This window comes from Copadichromis virginalis, linkage group LG16 (genome assembly GCF_057382275.1).
Source record: "Copadichromis virginalis isolate Kocher_CV1m ecotype Utaka linkage group LG16, C_Virginalis_male_GT1.1, whole genome shotgun sequence".
NCBI classification, from domain to species: Eukaryota; Metazoa; Chordata; class Actinopteri; order Cichliformes; family Cichlidae; genus Copadichromis; species Copadichromis virginalis.
The window spans coordinates 29,191,386-29,210,157 of record NC_140633.1 but is presented as its reverse complement, the minus strand read 5'-3'; the positions used below and the strand labels follow the sequence as shown (position 1 = coordinate 29,210,157).

The window sequence follows — 18,772 nt, the reverse complement described above, 5'->3', positions numbered from 1 at the left end:
ATTATTTCTACCTTGCTAGTCCGTCATGGCATAGATTCAACAAGGTGCTGGAAACATTCCCCAGAGATTTTGGTCCATACTGACTTAATAGCATTACTTAGCTGCTGACGTTTTGTCACAAATTTGAGTACAGTGAACTCGTTGTCAGACTGAGATGATTTCAGCTTTGTGACATGGTGTGTTATCCTGCTGGATAACAGGCATCAGATAATAGATACAGTCATTTTTCTGCCTGTTTATAACGGGTCATGACACATACTAAATACTGGATGACACATCATTATGCAAACGAACAGATTTTTTTTTTGTACTTTCAAGTCACAATTTCCGGTGTATCTGTGGCTCAGTACAGTTAACATTTTTTTTCTTCCTGCAATATAAAATTAAATAACATTTTTGTTTGAAGAATCCACAAAAATCCCAACATGTTTGAATCCTGATTATATGGTCATCAGCTATCAAAAGAACATTATACAAAAAAGTACGTGACCTCATTAAAATCGGTCATTAAAATCAATTTCATATTGTTCTATGATATCTTTTTAAGTATGGATCAGTTTAACAGTCATCAAGATGCATTCATGGAAATTAACAACAGCGCTGTCTTGTAGCAGGACTGGCTTTCATCATCCATCAAGGCAATGACTCCCCGACATGTACCAGTAGTTTCAGCTGCCTAAATCAGAAAACCAGCAAACACATGCACTGACACTTTGATAAAAACGTGTTTTACCGTTTTAACCGGTGTGGCCCCAGGTCAGATCAGATCAGTTTTGCACACTGACGGCTGAACTTTAAATCCATCTGAACTTGTCGAGAGTATCAAAGTATTTTTGTGTATGTGTCAGTGTGTCTGAGAGACAAAAAAAGGAAGAGACCACAATTACCTGAGGTCACAATCTGTCTGCTGCCTGGCTCCAAACCTCTAAATTCATTCTTCCCTGTCTCACACTTGACTAAAAACCTTCTGATCTTCAACGATGGCTAATTCTACAAACCCAGAGGTTTGATCTTGCTTAATTACAGCATCCACATACACGCACATGCACACACGCACATGAACACACATATACGGGGGCTATAAATGCGCACAATTCGCTTTTAAGGGCAGAACAGGCTTAATTGCACAAGTACTTGTGGTAAGACCACAACCGGTGTGTGTGTGTGTGTGTGTGTGTGTGTGTGTGTGTGTATCACTGCTGAAAAGGAGATAAAAGGGGAGACAGTTTTTTTTTTTTTTTTTGAAATCAGGAAATTAAGATCTGCCAAATGGCTATGGACCCCCTCAAGGCTTCTCATTATGGGGTTAAAGTGATACACACATAAACCCAAGCACAACACACACACATAACTCCAACATGGCAGCGTTTGAAGACTCTTGGTGTCTTCTGACAGTCTGCTTTACCTCTTTCAACCCGCACGCTGTCTCTCTAACCTCAGCTTTCTCTGTCGGGGCAGGTCTAAGATGAAAGTAAGCCTTTAACCCCCCCAAGGGTATTAATCTTCTAACGATCCTAAAATCACCGATAAATAACCCTTGTGTCTTTAGCTGTGTCATTACTAAGTAAGAGTGTAAGCTGCTCTTAGTTACACAGCAAATGTACTGTGTATGAATCACAGTCCAGCATTGTTCATCTGTAGTACATTTTTACAGTAGTAAACATTTTCGAGAAGCCTTTTGGTGCCTCGCTGGCTTCATTAGCTCTGTCTTCATGTCTGCTTTTCATTTGGTTGCATCTGATTGCTGTTTTTGTTAGCGGAAGAAATTAAATGTGCAATACCACAAAGCGAGGGGGTGGCAATTTATCTCGCTTCATTTCAAAAATGCACAATTTCAAACGCATTAACCTTAAACGCATGTAACACTAATCAGCAAGACCTAAAGAAGGCATCTTTTGCCAAAGCTGTTTGGCCTACAGTGACAAGTATAATGCTGTAATGTTGCTAAAGATCCAGAGCAGAACTTCAAAGCGGGTTAAAGTCTGTATTGATATGGACTGCAACAAAATGTGTCAGCTAAATGTGATAGACTTACTTAAAGTCATTATGGTGATGTTTACATCCTGCAGGTGAAAGGAGATGTTGGTCTTTGGAAATTCCCATAGATTACATCATACAAGGACTAAGTAGACAGGCTCCACGTCTTTCTTGCTAATTCCACTTGTCCTCTTTTTTGTGCAAGTGAAGCAATGTACCACTCATAGACGTGGCTTAATGTGCTCAATGTGCTTGAATTTTTGCAGTAATGCTTTAGATTTTAATGCATAAGTAAATTATATATGTTCAAAGAAAACACTAAAGGCTGTCAAGTGTGTAAGTGTGTGTAAGTCCAATGATTAGTTTATGCGATCTACTTTTTTATGGGAAATGGACTAATTCTATCTATCGTGTCAACAATCACTATTTGGACGGAACAGACAGTCGCAGTCTGTTCAGTCTGAGGACTGAAATTCGTATGAGTTGTATAGTGGACTAATTACAAGTCGTGATACCATAGCTGTTGGAAGCTATGCAAGTGATTCTGTGTGTTTTTGTGTGAGGTCATGCTACACTTACTGGAGCAGAAATGACCACAAATGTGGTTCAGAGTACTTTGTCCAGTGTTTACGTGAGGATGTCCACCCTGAGAACGTGAGCAGACAGGCTGTGTGTGCAAGCTGTTAATTTATTAACTTAAGTTAGTCAGAAAATCGAGTCCTGTAGCATGTGTGTGAAATTGTAAAAAGACGTATTTTAACTTGAACCAAGACAGTTTTCTAATAAGTTGTTTTTGTGATCAGGTTTTGTCAAAATAAACTAAACGGAATGAAGAGAAAACTTGAAAATGATGCCAGGTGTATTTGTGCTCTTCAACCCATCTTGTCTGCTTATACAGACTTTCTTAAAAGTGCAAATTCTCATATATGTAATTTCAATCCAACTTTACCTGTCAATGTAGCTGTCTAGTTCTTTAGATGTTAATTCCAATGAGATCATTTAGTCAGGGGATTATTATATAGTTAGAAACATAGTGCTAAAGTTTTTCATTATGTAGTACAATGAGGGGATTGTCTGACCGGTCCTAAATTCACTCTTCAGCATCAGCAAAAACTAGAAGAGTCCTACAGCAAAGCCCCAAAGAGAGTCAATGTTAGCATTATGGAGTAAGCCTGAGATTAAGTAAGGAGAAAGCAGAAAGTAAGATGAAAGACTGTGGCTAACTTCACAAGGGTCCTTGGAAAACTGACGTTTCAAGCATCTTTAGTCCCAATCACCCAGGTCAAGAGACCTGCCTGTGACCACCTGGCAACCACTGGTTGTTTGTAAAAAATCAGCATTTCCCAAGTGGTCGCTGGAAGTTGCTTGGTGAAACCGATCACCAAGAGGTATTTGGTGCTGCACTGAAGACCTCATTGTGATTGCTTTATTTGTTCGCAGACTGCCAGAGTCCCCTGTATTTTGCTTGGAAGATGCCAACTTGTCTGCAAATACAGCTCACTAAGTGGTTTAACTTTCAAGATTGCAACCCAGACTCGAAACAGACCACTGAGTTTCAAAGTAAAAGAGGCTGATGGTTAGTTAGCATGTAGGTAGTCCACCATTTGTACACCTGTTTTTAGATCTCTTATAGGCCATAAAGATTGTCTGATTGTCACTCTATATGTAATTTGTTCTCACCAGTGGTCAACCAGTGTTTTACTATGATCTTTAGTGAACCCAGTGATGATGGTAATCATCTTAAACATTGCTCTTTCCTGATGCCTGCCTCTTTCTCCTCTGTGTCACTGATTTAATTCCTTTCATTAAGCTTTTTCTGGGAAATACGCCACGTCTATTTCACTCCTTCCTTCTGTGCTCTCCTACGTCTGTATCATTAAGCAATGTTACAGATGGATTGTGTGGAAAATGGCTTTTCAGCAACAGTGTTTAACCCTGTAAAGGATATTTATTACCCTGACTTCCTGCCCCGTGAAGTATTAGGCCAATCAGTGGCCAGGGAACAAAGCCAACAAGCTAGTCAATGTAGAAAATGAAGAATTTGGTAAGAGGATGGTTTGTGGTCTCTTGAAAAGCACTTAATTTCTGATGACAATCAAATCAGCAGCAGGGTCCAGCCTTTTTTCATCTTGGGATTTCTTGGTTTTTCTAAAAGGAAAAATCTGTTTCCCATTTAGATCGTTCCTTCACTCTTCCTCCCACTTTTTCATCTAACCGACCCCTTTTCCTGTCTTAATGACATTTTTAATGATCCTTAAACACGATGTAACTTCTTGTTATACAGATGAAAGTACATGTTAAAACTAAATACCTAATAGTCATATACTTTATATAATGTTTAAGTGATGCCAAAATTAATTCTTAGTGTCATAAAAATGCAAATTTAGAAACAATTAAAGTTTTGCAAGAAAACCACAATTAGTACTAATGCATTCCTCATATTAAAAAAGAAATCAAACTATCTAATATAGCATATCCAGTATACCTGAGGAGAATTATACTTTGAACATCTATAAAAAAAAGCAATGTTGGTCTTTTTAACCAATAAACCTGCCCAACGCTGCCATAAACACATTCCTACACAATCCAACCAGGTCATAAACAAAGTTCCAAAGTTAATCAGCGTTCTCTGGAGGAGCTCTATCCCTAAACAGGCAAATGATTTGATCCCTTAACAAAGTAGGGCTCAACCTGCCAAATCCAGGCACAATTTCAAACACATGTAACACAGTCTGACTGCCTTAAACTACCTTGTTTGTCTGCATGTGCATCCAAGAAGCACAACACCTCAAACCCATCTGTTTTCTTGCAAACCTAATGGCAGCTCTATTTCAGCATCACCATCTTTAAGCCTCCGTCAGAACACAAGATGTCTTCACTTGATGTCTTTCTATAGAAGATTCCACCCATTACAACATCTGATTTCTAGTGCATTTTTTAACATGTTAAGGAAGTTTATAGTTTTAATACATTCCCACTACATTAGCCCTGAATCACAACAGACTGTATACAACTTTATACCAATTACCAACCGACAATTAGTTGTGATCAGTTAAAATGTAAACTATAGTGTTGGGATATTATGCAAGTCAATTATCAGTTTTCTTATAGGTAGTAAAACTTCAGTGGCGTGGGTTTCTAGATAAAACAGAAAGCAGAAAACCACACATTTTGTGGATTTCCCCACTATCAAGTTTCTGTAGTCTGTCATTTAAACCTCCACCATCTCCGATAAACAACCTACTTTAACAAGACTTACATAGCACAGATTTTTATTTTCACCGAAACTGGACGACTGTACGTCTTTTTATACAAACGTTGTTATGTTTTGTGACAGGTTTTACACTCAAGAGGATAAATCACTGAAACGCAGTAGAATAAAGTAAAATTTCACAATGCAACCTCAAATTATAAAGAGATTAAAACGAGATTATAAGCATAAAACCCATACTGCACGAGCCTATAATTATCAGGGGGGGGAAAGAAATAAACTATTCTATTCAGTGTAACACCATGTCATTAACTGAACAGTGGCCATAATCAGCTACCTGCACTTAACAACCTGCTCGAAAAGCATAAAATCACACTTTACTCCTAAACAATGTGCAGCTTTCAAAATTAATCCAACTATGTGTTTAAAAATGAGGCCATTTTGCTGTCATTTCATATTTAGGTATCCTCAGTAATCATAAACTCACTGTCTTTCTTTTCTCCAGTGAATTATGAAGAAGGAATGTGCTGCTGGCATTTTGTCTCCTTTGAATGATTTGCAGGCAGCTGGAAAGTAAATAAAGGGGTGGTGGCAGCAGGCCTGTCACTCAAATTAGACCAACCGCTTTCACCTTCAGCTGAGTCAGGCCATCAAAAACTCAATCAAAACTTCTATTAATGGATCTCACTGACTTCTTGTACTAGTCTTTAAAAAAAAAGTTAAAGTTTAAAAGTCTTGACAAGTCTTTGAGAAAGTCAAACTCACTGAATGAAGTAGCCATCAAGACTCACTATTGGGGAACTAAATGAGCTGGAAATAAATACATCTGATTTGCAACATGATTACTGTCTTAAGTTTGATGTGAAAATAAACGCTGATTAAAGGGATTTCCAACTCTGGAGACATACCCAAACCTCAGACAACAGCTGGCTCTTGCCTCCTCACTAAATATCCATTTACTCCAATCCCACCCAACAGCATCATCCGTGCTTTTATCAATTCGAGCTGCGTTTTCACAAGAGCGTCAAAACATGCTTTGCTGCAACTTGAATTTCCACCAACAAATCAGAGTGCAATTCTACTGTGACATGGACACGCAGCAAGTGCAGTGACTCAGATATCATCTAGAGAACCGTGATTCGTGTAAACATGTGCCGCTAAGAGACGCGACGACGAGAGCCAGCTCGAAGACGGACTTGAGTCCTTGATGGTGAATAATGTCCATATTTTTTAAGCACAACAGAAACACACTTTCAATAATTTGAACGCACAAAGCGAAATGTATGTTTATGTGCATGCATGTGTGTGTGTGTGTGTGTGTGCATACATGTGTGATGTTTCTTCATGTCTCTTCATCTTTTGATTGGTTTAATTACAGACTTACTGTCAGCTTCCCACTCAATGCGCAGGAAAAACAAACTCTTAGGGCACATGAAAAGAAGTCGCGAATGCCTACACACACACATGCAGCACACACCTATCACAGTTCAAGTCAGTCACCGTGCTCTTTGATTCTCTGCCTGCCGGTGATCTGTCTTTCATCGTCTCCACTCCTTGATCCCTTGTTCTCTCTTTAGCTCTGCCGGTGCATAACATCTCTCTCCCTGTCTCCACGTCTGTCTCTGTTTATTTTGCATTGACTGTAGGTGGGAAGCTTAATCTTCTGCCTGAAATTCCTCTGTATGTCTTATTCCTTCTCTCAATACACCTACAGTAAAGAAAAAAACAACTTTCAAAAATTAGCATAAATATGTTTTTGGGCTGTGCCCCTTAAAAAAGGTTTCACTGGCCTTTTTGCTCCTAGAAGACACTGTGCTGTAACAAAGAGTGTTAAAGAGTGTTTAATGATCAAATCAAGCTCAAATCAACAGCGGACATGCTTTTCAGTAACAGCAATGACTCATTTGATGTGATTAGCAAGAATTTAGCCACACTCATAATCAACAGAGCGAGTGCCTTTTAAAACTCTGGCTCAAAGTAGAATCAATCTGCACTGTTCATTGCTACTTCTACGATTTTAAAAAAGGAACCATATAGGTGTGCCTTCTAAAAGCTTTCAGATTTTTCAAGCGGCTGAAATTGAGGGATAATTTAAGTCTTTTGAGCCGAAGCTTGTCATGATGGATGGATGTGGTTGTGAGAGAAGGGAAATCTTCAAAGCTAAATTCCTAGTCAATCAACCCAAGACTCCAAATTTGGGAATTTAAAGATTTACATAGAGGTATTTGCAAACCATCAAAAGCACACTTTATGCCTTCATCTGCCATCACTAACAGCCCAAGGAGGGCTCATGCTATCATAGATCTTACAGCTCATATGTTCAGCTGCACAGGTGCCCAACTTAGTGCACTGATGACACGGTCCCACACAGACTCTCCACCTGCAAAATGTCTCAACAACCAAATGAGAAACACTAGATTTGGAGATGAAAGCATCCTCGATGCCCATGAATTCCTCTAATTGACAACCAGCAAAGGACAACCTATTTTAACTTCATCTTAAGGCACAAACGTTCTTGCATGTGTTTATCCGAACTTTGATTTCTAAAACCACTCTCAGCATTTTTCCATAATGTAAGACACAAAGTGCCAGATCGCTCTCTCCACAGACTCTACATGAAGGACATTGATGTAGTAGGTTACCCATACACAGGTGGAATTGTAAGTAGACACAAATTAGACCACAAACCCCAATTTGATTAAAACTTCCCTCTCTGGGGTCTACACGGAGAGGATTTAGTATTGGTTTGTTGAACTGTATTCACTGTGCATGGGGAAATAATAGCGGTGAGAATGAAACCTATGATTAGAAAAGCTTTCTTGCTTTTATGTTCCTTTGCTGGGATTATTACAAAGTATTATTGCAAAGATAAAATACAATGAAGTGGAGCTGCTACTTCTCATTTTGTTTGGGACCTCCTGGAAGCCCATGACGGAGCGCAGAAAAGAAGAACCACTGCCCTGTTTTAAGCTGTTGACCCATAATGAGTAATTAATGCCCCCCCCCCCAAGAGTTTGGGAGGGTCAGTTTTTCACTTCACTCTTTATCACAAAAGTATCATAAATGCCATTGGACTTATTTTATAATTTTGTCTGTAAAATTACAAAACAATTCTCATATTTTAGGATCATATGATTTAAGTCAGGTGGCATTTAATATTTGATGTATCTCTTCACACAATACACAATCATTTATTTGTGTATGTGCTTTTAAGAATCTCTGCGGACTTAAATGTACTTTTAAAAATAAAAATATTACTTGGATTTTCATTGTTTGTACTTTAAATTTACTTTGATGCTATAACGTTTTTGTGTGTGCATATTCACAGAGCTAACCTGTTTATTATACAAGGGTAGAACTAAGCTAAAGCTTAAAATCAAATTATTTATCTACTAATGGAATATATTTTAAAAGGTTTGAAAGCTGATGAACTGACACATTTATTTTACAACTAATGCAAAACTAATGCAGAAAAGTAGCAAAAAAAAATTTCTAGCCTACTTTTTCGGCTCTAAAAGCAATAAATGCCTCCTAAATAAATGGAAGTATTAATTTGTGGATAAATGGGACCTAGATTTTTATGTTCTTCATATAAAGCTATAAGCAATATATTGCATATTATGCAAAATGCACAGGGTCACTGTAACTCTTACACATGTTCCCAGTGCTGTAAGTTTGGCTACAAGACTCCACCAAACAGCTGTATCATAAATTGTCCCGCTAACTAAAATAATGAGCTGAAATAACTTCACTACCATAAGTAAACTCCAAATGACGTGTTTTAGTTGAGTTTCCTCTTAGATGTGTGAAGCATTTACGAAACATTCAACCCCAGAAGGCCTCCTGAGCTCTATAAATTTCTCCATGGGGGGAAATGGTTATGCTTCCTCTATTGGAATCAGCTGTGACATCTAGCATAAATTTAAACATTAAACTTTCACAAGAAAAACACTTGCAATGATAACACGCCAAAAAAGTGAGTAAGTAAACAAATTTCCCATTCACTTCAGCCTAGTATAGGATGATCATGACTACAGGCGCTGGCTTTGTTAGTTTTTCTACCTTCATCCCTTTAATCCTCAGAAACCATATTAACTTCTTTTGAAGATGAGTTACAATCCCTCCTGTTTCTTCTCTGTGTATCCTTTGCCTTTCTACATGAAAGATTCAGTGGCAGAAGAGATGTCTGCACCGGGGGCTGCAGGGGAGAGAGAGAGAGAGAGTGAGAGTGAGGGGAAGAGAGAGTCAGGGCAAGAGACACAGAGACAGAGAGAGAGGGGGATCGAGACGGATTGATTTCCACCTCCAGCAGCTTCAGTTCAAAGCCAGCCAGCAGACTTCAGAGGCTCGGCAGGACCCGGCATGTCCCCAGCCGGGCCGAGCTGCCTGTCTGCGGGCAGGACTTCCCCTGGGGGGCCCGGGGCCCGGGACAGTCAGGCGGCACCAGAAAAACAATTACGCAGACAGACGAGAAAGTTGTGCGAGGTCACAAACGCGCACTACCTCAAGTGTCACAGGAAAAATAACGCCGTGCACTGTAAGTATGACGTGGCTTGTTATTCATAGAAGCTCTAAAATGATTGACTGAGACGAAATTAATAATAGAAATCGCTATCCGTTTTTCAAATCAAAGTAATCAGCACAGTGCTTAATCCAATTCATTATCAACCATTCATCACGAACCAACTGAGGTCGGAAATGTGAGAAATGGAAAAACAATCAAATTTTTCTACCACCTTAGGCTAAAACCTTTGCATCAACACGTACAGTGAGCTACCTCTAACATGCTCCACAATCATCTAGCTATATGCTTGTCACACACTCACTGTTAGAAAATGTATTTCTTGAAGCTGTCATTCCTGCAAATCATAACATTGAAAATGTTTTCATTCAGCCGTGTTCACTATAAACAAAACTATTTATTACTAGATAATTATGCCTTGCGCCAAAAATCATCCTGTCAAGTGTTTATATGAAAGATTTTTTTGTGCGCTGTTGTTTTAAGTCACTTCTGAAAAGGAATTGCCGGTGCGATAATATGCCATGGTCCACTGATTCTTTATCATTTCCCGTAAAACAAAATAAAAGCAACAATTCGTGCATTTCCCCTTTGAGTGAAAATTACAGTGAAGCACATGTCTGCTTGGCATAAAAAAGTGCTGCTCAGGAATTTCCCCGAGTGTTGCAGCAATCCGTCCTTGCATTCCTGAGAGCGGAGCTGATCACTCTTCTTACCTGGAGCTCAGGAGCGGGGCGCACTGGTTTGGTTTCTCCCCTGCGCTACCGGCTAAGCTGCCCGATGATCAGTCCCGGTAATTGGTGATCAATCTCGAGCGTGGAGCCGGGTGAGCATCGCCGAGGGACTGACTCGCTGTCTAAGAGTTTTTACTCCGCAAAGTCAAATTGTGCCCCAGCCTCTGCGCCGCTGCTTGTCGGTGCGTCTCCAGGCTCCTCCTTGATAAGAAAAAAGTGAGAAGTTTTCTCCCCGCCCTGGATAAGAAACGGATTAACGTGGCCCAGGTAGACTATGTTTTTCAGTCGGGGCAATTAATGTGCTACAGGCTACAACTCGACTCTGCCATCTAGCGTTCATAAGACCACAGTGGCATGACTATAGTCTTAAACAAGTCTATGGTCGTCATGAGGGTAACAAGAAGCTCAGTTATAGTTTGCACTTACACGAAAGTACTGAAAGTCTAATTAGTAACAGAATAAGGTCACTAAAGGTCACTTTGTGTACATTTAATAATTCATAAAAATGTCACCACAACTACCACATCCACCTCTGTGACCTCAGCTACTTCATTTCACTTCACTTGGCATGGTGTGAGATGATGCAAGTTGTTTATTTTTGTTTTTATTTTGAAGTGGCAAAGTTGAACATGCTAATATTTTCATTCAAAGTCACCAAGATGGACACGATTAGAAATGAGTACGTCTGAGCGAGAGATCAGATTTGGAGACAAAGAGGGAAGGCTGAGATGGTTTGAAGATGTGCTGAGGAAGGATCGTGGATAGACTGGACGTTGAAAGACGTAGAAGATGGAGCTGCTGAGGCAGAAGAAAAAGAGGAAGGCCTCAGAGAAGGTTCATGGATGTAGTAATGGAGGATACGGAGGGGATTGGTGTGACAGAAGAGGATGCTCAGGATAGGGTGAGATGGAGGTAGATGATCCGCTGTGGTGAACCCTAAAGAGAGCAGCTGAAACAAGAAGGCTAAACAGTGAAGGAATAACAACAGAACATCAAACGACACATTAAACAATAAATGATAACCACAGTATTGCTACTGTAGATGGATAAACAAAAGTTGCACATTAAGACTGAAAATATACAATTAAACTTCTTCATATAAACACCCTGCAAATACCCCACCGCCACAAACACACACACACACACACATACACACACACACGCACACACAAGACATAGGTTGAGTGTGTCTGTGATGTAGCTAACTGGTGCCTGATGTCTGAGTTGGAATAAAGCTTCGACTTTAGTCTTCTTCTCCTCCTCCTCCTCTTCCTTTCCGCTCCTTCTCCTTTTCTCAGCCACAGGAAGAATGAGATAAAAGAGGGGCTTTGAAAACACTGGGAGGCCTGTAATTACTTACTCTTCATCTCGGTGTCCGTCTATCTGTCTCTGCCTTCGTCTTTCATGTCTTTTTTGTTTTTCTTTTATTTGGTCACTTTCTGTTTTTCCCCCCACTTTCTTTGCCCTCTTTTCATCGTCTTCTTCCTTCTCCATCCTCTTCTCTCTTTCTCTCTCTTTTTCTGTCATCCTCGCTCCTCTTTTGGAGCCTCATTGATGTCTGTCCAGGGCTTCCTGACTGAAACGGAGGATGAGAGGAGAAGAGATTAGATGAGAGGAGGGGATAAAGAGAGGATGAGGAGGGGATAACAAGAAAAGTGATGAATTCTGCTGAGAGAACGATGGCTGCTCTGTCACACACCGGACAAAAACACATATTAAGCAAAACCTGTATTTACTGCAGTAGATGGTGGAGCACACTTTAGTTTAGATAATATGACATAGATGATGAAAGAGATGCTTTAATGAGACAAGCTGGGACAGATGAACCATAATGCAATGAAAAGAAACAGAAGCAGATGTCATGAGATAAAGGATTTTTTTTTGTTATGTAATTTTCTAAATAGACCATGCAATTTATCTAATACGTCTTATATGTGGAAAATGTAGTGCATCTTATAATGAAAAGCAAGGTTTCAAATGAATGAAGCCTTAGTTATCATGCTCTAATGGCTCCTCTGGTCTGCATTCGAATCAAAACAATATCCTTATTTCCGCCTGCTAAATGTGAACTATGTAGTTCAACAGGATGTATTTGAAAAACACAAATCTTCCTGACATTATGTGAAAAAGTATTTAAAAAAGATCTCAGAAAGCAACACATCATGACATGATCTAAAGAAACTCAAGAACAGATGAAGAAGAAAGTCATTTAGATCTTTCAATCCATGGTTGCAAAGCCATTTCTAAGGTTTTGGTTCTCTAGTAAACAACAGTAAAAACCATTATCCACAAATGGTGAATCTTTCCAGTAGTGGCCGGTCTGCCCAAATTACTCCAAGAGTGGTGCACTGATGACTCATCCAGATCACAACAAATTCAATAACAAGATCTAAAGTACCTCAGGCCTCACTTGTTTCAGTTAAGGTCAGTGTTAATGATTCACCAATAGCAAAGAGACTGGGTCATTCATGGGAGCGTCCTGAGGTGAAAACTAGTGCTGACTAAAAAGGACCTGAAGCAGCAAAGCATAAGAAGAACATGCTCTCTACCAAAACAGTTAATGCCCTGAAGCTCAAGTTATTCAGCAGAACAATAGTACAAAACACACCAACAAGTCCACTCAAAAAACAAATCTTTTGCATGAGTTTTGGATCGGCCTAATCAAAGTCCAGACTAAGATCCAATTGTGTTGCTTTGGCGTGTCCTTAAACAGGCCATTCATGCTTGAAAACCCTCCAATGTGGCTGAATTAAAACAATTCTGAAAAGAAGAGTGAGCCAAAATTCCTCCACAGTGATGTGAAAGACTCATTGTCAGTTTTCGCAAATGCTTGAGTGCACTTCTTGCTGGCACAACCGGTTATGTTTTAGCAGGCAAATACATTTTCACACAGGGCCAGGTAGGTTTGGATAACCTTTTCCCCTTAATAAATGAAATCATCATTGAAAAACTGCATTTTGTATTTAATCCGTTTATCTTTGTCTAATATTAAAATGTGTTTGATCGTTTGAAGCATGTGACAAAGATGCAAAAAAAAATAAAAATAGACAGCTCTGATAATTTTTTCTCCTTTTAATAATACATGGCATGAATGATATGTGATTGTTATTTATTCACTTCATGTTTTTTTCTCATTTATTTTTTGGGGTCTGTCTTTATAAAATATGCTAAACAAGTTAGGTTTACAGCTACCACTACTTGATGAACAAATCTAATCATTGGCAGAATATATTTAGGCTCTACAAAGTCTTAAAATGCATTGATGTAGGACATCTCAGTTTCAAAGAATCACAAGAGCACAGCATCTGTCACAGAATGCCTACCCTGTTTATAACCCAGCTAAGCTCCAATCAAAGCACTGTAGCTCTGAGAAGACAGAAGTCAGCGGAAGCCTAATTTGTTTGGTATATTGAATTAGGATGACTTCAGTTTACCACCAAAACACACTTCTCATGCCTTTTATAAGGCTTAAATGTCCAAAAAGCGAAACAATATTTTAAAAAATCCATAGATGAGTGCAATATTTAAAAGACAGAATAAAAATGCAACCACTGATCTCTTCTGATTCATATTACAGTTTTTCTCAAATGTTAAAACACAAAAGCCAATCCTGTAACCCAAATGACCAGTAGTCTAAACACATTTACCAAATGTAGCCACCATATTCCAGTACCATAAACACATGTCACATGAAGACACAATTCACAAAACACAACCCTCTGTACTCATAAATCGAAACACATTTTTCCTTGCTAAAACACATGTTGCAAAACAACTCTGCTCATATTCTCAAATGAAAGCCCATGTGATGCAAAATGCTTGCCACAGTCACCAATCTTTGAACACAGGGAACACACCTGGCGTCATTCACTACACACAATGACTCAAAATTGAAGACACTTGTTGCTAATGCTGTACCCACATGTAAAAGCAAGTTCAGAGTGCACAGTATGCTGAAGAGTCCAAACAAACACAATGGATGAAGGCAGAGTCAGGGGAAGAGGAATTTGATGCAGAGGAGGGAGAAGAGCTGGCCCTGGAAGAAGAGGAGCAGGCCAATGAGGAAGAGGAGTTCAAATGAGAGGAGGAAGAGGAGCGACCAACGAGGAAGAGGAGAAGGCCAACATGGGAGAGGAGAAGGTCCAGGAGGGAGAGCAAGACAACCTCGCACCATCATTACTGACGAGATGCGAGCAACAGCTCAGCGACATGATGCCGCACAGTGATTGTGGTGTGTGTGTGGTGTGAATAACGTAAATAAAAAAACTTCACACCCTGTTCATGTTTTCAAGATTACTGTTGTGTGCAATAGATTCTGTTTTTGCATTGAGTTGTGTTACAGTAGTGTACGTACATGCAGGATTTTCTATAGATTTATACTACTCATATGAAACTCACAAATCTAAATGCCTAATCCTCTGCAGAGATCTACGACGATCCGTTACTGTATAGTTTCTAAAATATGCATTGGCAGTTATGAAACAAAGAACCTTCTCACAAATTGGGCATTGTGTTTTCAATAGTTTTGCTGTAGTGTGTAATGCTGTGTATAGTGTTTACAGTTTTGACAGCTTCGAGCTGCTCTCTTGGTGTGGGAGTTTGAGTTTTGCAGTGGGAAGGTGTGGTTGTGTTTATGTAGCTTTAGAGAAGGGTGTTGTGTTTGGACATTGGGGGACCTGGTGGTAACGTTTGTGACATGTGTTTTAGCATTTGAGAAAAACTGTAATAACCACAACCACAAATTATACAGGCTTTCCACTTGATCTCAGGGTTACTGTGTAAATGGAATCATGTTTCAATATTATTATGAGTAGTCAGAGTCCACAGAAAATAAAAAAATAACTTTGTATGTGTCACATCGCAGGTAGACAACACCTCTTGAGCATTGTACTTTTTGTTACACATTAAAAAAGGTGTGGAATGCGCACGCTGTACTACTGAAACTGCCTACAACAGACTCTATGACCTTGCCATTACCCCTGGAAGTCTTTCAGTGAGAACACACACACGCACCACTCTTCAGTGAGGAAGCAAGAGCCGGTTGCCATGGTAACTGTCGTGTCAGCTAACCTACTTTTGCATGAAGGAAAGTCATTGGCGGCTGAGAGAGAGGTGTATGGTATAGGTTCATGGTAAAGATCCACCCATTTACACATATACACTCACACGCGTCCACACATATACGCACAGTAAATGTTTATTATATTTTTATACCTAAAGCAAACAAGATTTAATCTTTCTTCAGTTTAGTCCGATGAAATTAGAACTGATAAAGATGAAGATAACATAGGATTCTGTGAAACTTTGGTGAACTAGATTTGTGCAGAAGTAAACAGCTGTCAGAAAAGCAGCAGGAGGAATGTGAATATAAATGAAGCTGAAGTGAGGTCAGCACAAATCAGGTTTATTTTCATGGCTCATCACGGCAAGAATTTCCCAGAGGACAATATCCAATTGCAAAATAACTACACTGCAGTAATAAAAACAATAAGTCATTTATTTATTTTAAGAATAAAGTGAAACATTGCAGCGCACTATGCAGTAAAATTGAATAGAGAGCACAAAATACACGAAGAAATCACTCACAAGGCTGACTGTAACTTATTTTGCAAAGCACTGAGCAATCTGCCATTTTCAGACGCTCATTCCTTGGGAAATGTAAAGAAAATTCAAATAAACCCAACACAAATGTACATATAATTTACCTTACATGCAATGCACTATTGTACTAACTGATTGCATGAAAAATAACACTTTTTTTGCATAATCTTTTAGCTCATCATTACAGTATCTAATAGAGAGCATTAACATGCAAAACAACAGCATGTGCACTGCAGCAGAGAAGCACGTGGAGTGCATGTGTGTTCATGCTTTGCAACATTGTTAGACTCTGTAATTTCTCTGAGAATTGACTAGCCCCTTATATTACCAGAAAGCTAGTTATCATTCTTAATTGACACGTGTGCTGGTTAAACAGCATCCAGCTTTTGTCTATTATTGACAGCAGTGCATCCTACAGGGAGCCCTGACGATCCTGCTTAAATGGATTGAGGGGATTTTCATCCAATAATCATTTATGTTCACTTCTCTCTGTAGTTCCCCTCTAATTCTGAATCATTGGCTGTGAAGAATTGTATTAAGCAGATGAAAGACACTGGGCATAAGACAGGAGTGAGTATGATAACAAGAGGGGAGGGAGACAGGATGAATTTTGGTTCACTGCCAGCACTCGTGGGCTGCTGCACTAGTGAGGTATTGAGAATCAGGGCTTGATAACAACAACATACATGTGTTTTAGCAGCTGAGTTGCATTGGATTGCTCCGTGGCTATAGACATACAAATACACCTTAGGAAATGGGAGGCCTCTGTAGATAAATGGCAAGTGGAGCTCTGTGTCACAGAGAATTTTTTTTAAATAACCCCATTACTGGCATAAAAAACAAGCCCTTGATTTCAGTCTTTTGCTAGTTAGCTGTAGAAGCTTCTTTTCCAGCTCCTTTAATATAGCCTTTACTGTGCTGTGCAGTTTTTATCTGTTTAGCTCTACACCATTCATTACCAAACACATGGACTCCAGTAAGAGTGCTTTTTTAAATCAGTATGCTTCATTACATTATTTTAACTGTGCTTCTCTGCTCTGAAATCTTCTTCAGTGTTTAAAACTTTGTACAGAATGCGTAAGTGTATTTTAACAGCCCGATACTGTCATAAAAACGAACAAAAAATCTGCAATACTGTGTCACAAACAGACACACTCACACACACACACACACACACACACACACACACACACACACACACACACACACACACACACACACACTCCTTATTTCTTATTGTATCCCTAAGCTGTACACCCTCTTCTTTTCATCGTGGGTGGTAAAGAGTGGGTTCACCCTGCAACCAGGAAGGCGTCACTTTAGTCACACAGACATAGACACTCGCAAACACACAAATGAGCACAGACACACACAGTGGTCTTAATCACTCCCTGCCTCTCCTGAATGTGAGAGCAGAGCAAGTCTGAACAGGTGGACGAGCTGAGAAAGACTATGGCTGAGAAACAGACCACATGGTCATGTTATCGTCACTTCGCAGAGAGTTTAATTGACTTGTACAGAAATTTGCTGTGGATTTGTCTTGGTGACATTAACAATACTAGCCAAACTTAACTTAAACATAACTTTAAACTAAAGCCAGTGTACTGATTTAGCTTACATGATGTAGATTTGTAATGCGATTTGGCTAATGAGTAATACATGGACCCCCCCAACACACACGCACACATACATACACACATTTCCTTGTCCTTTGTCTATTTTGTGCTCATTATATAGCATATGCCAGGAATAGGTCAGTGGAAATGTTACAGATTTCTTTCCCTGTATCTTTAAATAAAGGTCATGTCATTTCATAGGAAATGGCATTGTAATCATCTTACCATGTTTCTAATGTAGTGCTGTCAAAAATGTTATCTGTAAATAGAATCCTGGAATTATTCAGTGACATTCCCTTTTACAATTTGCAATGAAACTAATGATAATGAGGTTTTGCATTATAACCATCTATTGATACCATTCATTTTTCACTTGCTTATCCAGTTGGCTGCAGCCTATCCCAGCTATCATAGGGCGAAAGGCAGGGTATACCCTGGACAGGTCGCCAGTGTATTGCAAGGCTAACACGGAGAGTCGGAAAACAAGCATAAGAAGAACATGCAAAGTCCACAAAGAAAGGCTCTGGATGGCTGGTGGATTTGAACCCAGGACCTTCTCATTGCGCTAACCAAGTAGTTTATAATGAGGCAATTAGCTGCCCATTGTCATATGAGCTAGGCTCTGTATGTCCCCAGCCTGAATGAGCCTGAATTTGATAAGCTGTTAAAAGGATGGATGGATCGTAACCACGGTTCTTAAAGTGTCCGTAGAATAATTGCCACTTCTGAACAAATGTGCAAGCACGGCAAGGAAAGAAGGCACTACTATGTAATTAATCCAAAAATTGTGTCATACTATAACTACTGAGCGGCCATCACTCCTGTTTTAAATAATCTATTCTACCTATGATAGCAGACCACACTTTCCTTATATTAAAAATGATTAATAATGCGCGATGTATACGTTATTCCCCTGCGCCCCAGTTGTACATTGCCTCCGTAAATTGACACTGTCACGAAAACTTTGAGAATCTCTGACTAATTGATTTAAATTAAAAAGTCACAGGAAACGACCGCCAGGCGTCGCCACAAACCACCCTCTCCCATTCCCTCAACCATCAGCTGGATGTTGTTACTGAGGTAATCAAAATGATGTCTTCTCCTGTCAGGTAGG

At 39.5% G+C, this 18,772-nt stretch overlaps 1 protein-coding gene across 1 annotated transcript in view; it reads right to left on the bottom strand.

Annotated features, from left to right (window-relative positions):
- Positions 1 to 10,631, bottom strand: part of edar (ectodysplasin A receptor) — a 34,176-nt gene extending 23,545 nt beyond the window's left edge. Inside the window, exon 1 of the mRNA XM_085434319.1 lies at positions 10,424 to 10,631. The gene's annotated coding sequence lies outside the window, so the exon portion shown is untranslated. The remainder of the gene's footprint in view (positions 1 to 10,423) is intronic.
- Between the last annotated feature and the right edge of the window lie 8,141 nt (positions 10,632 to 18,772).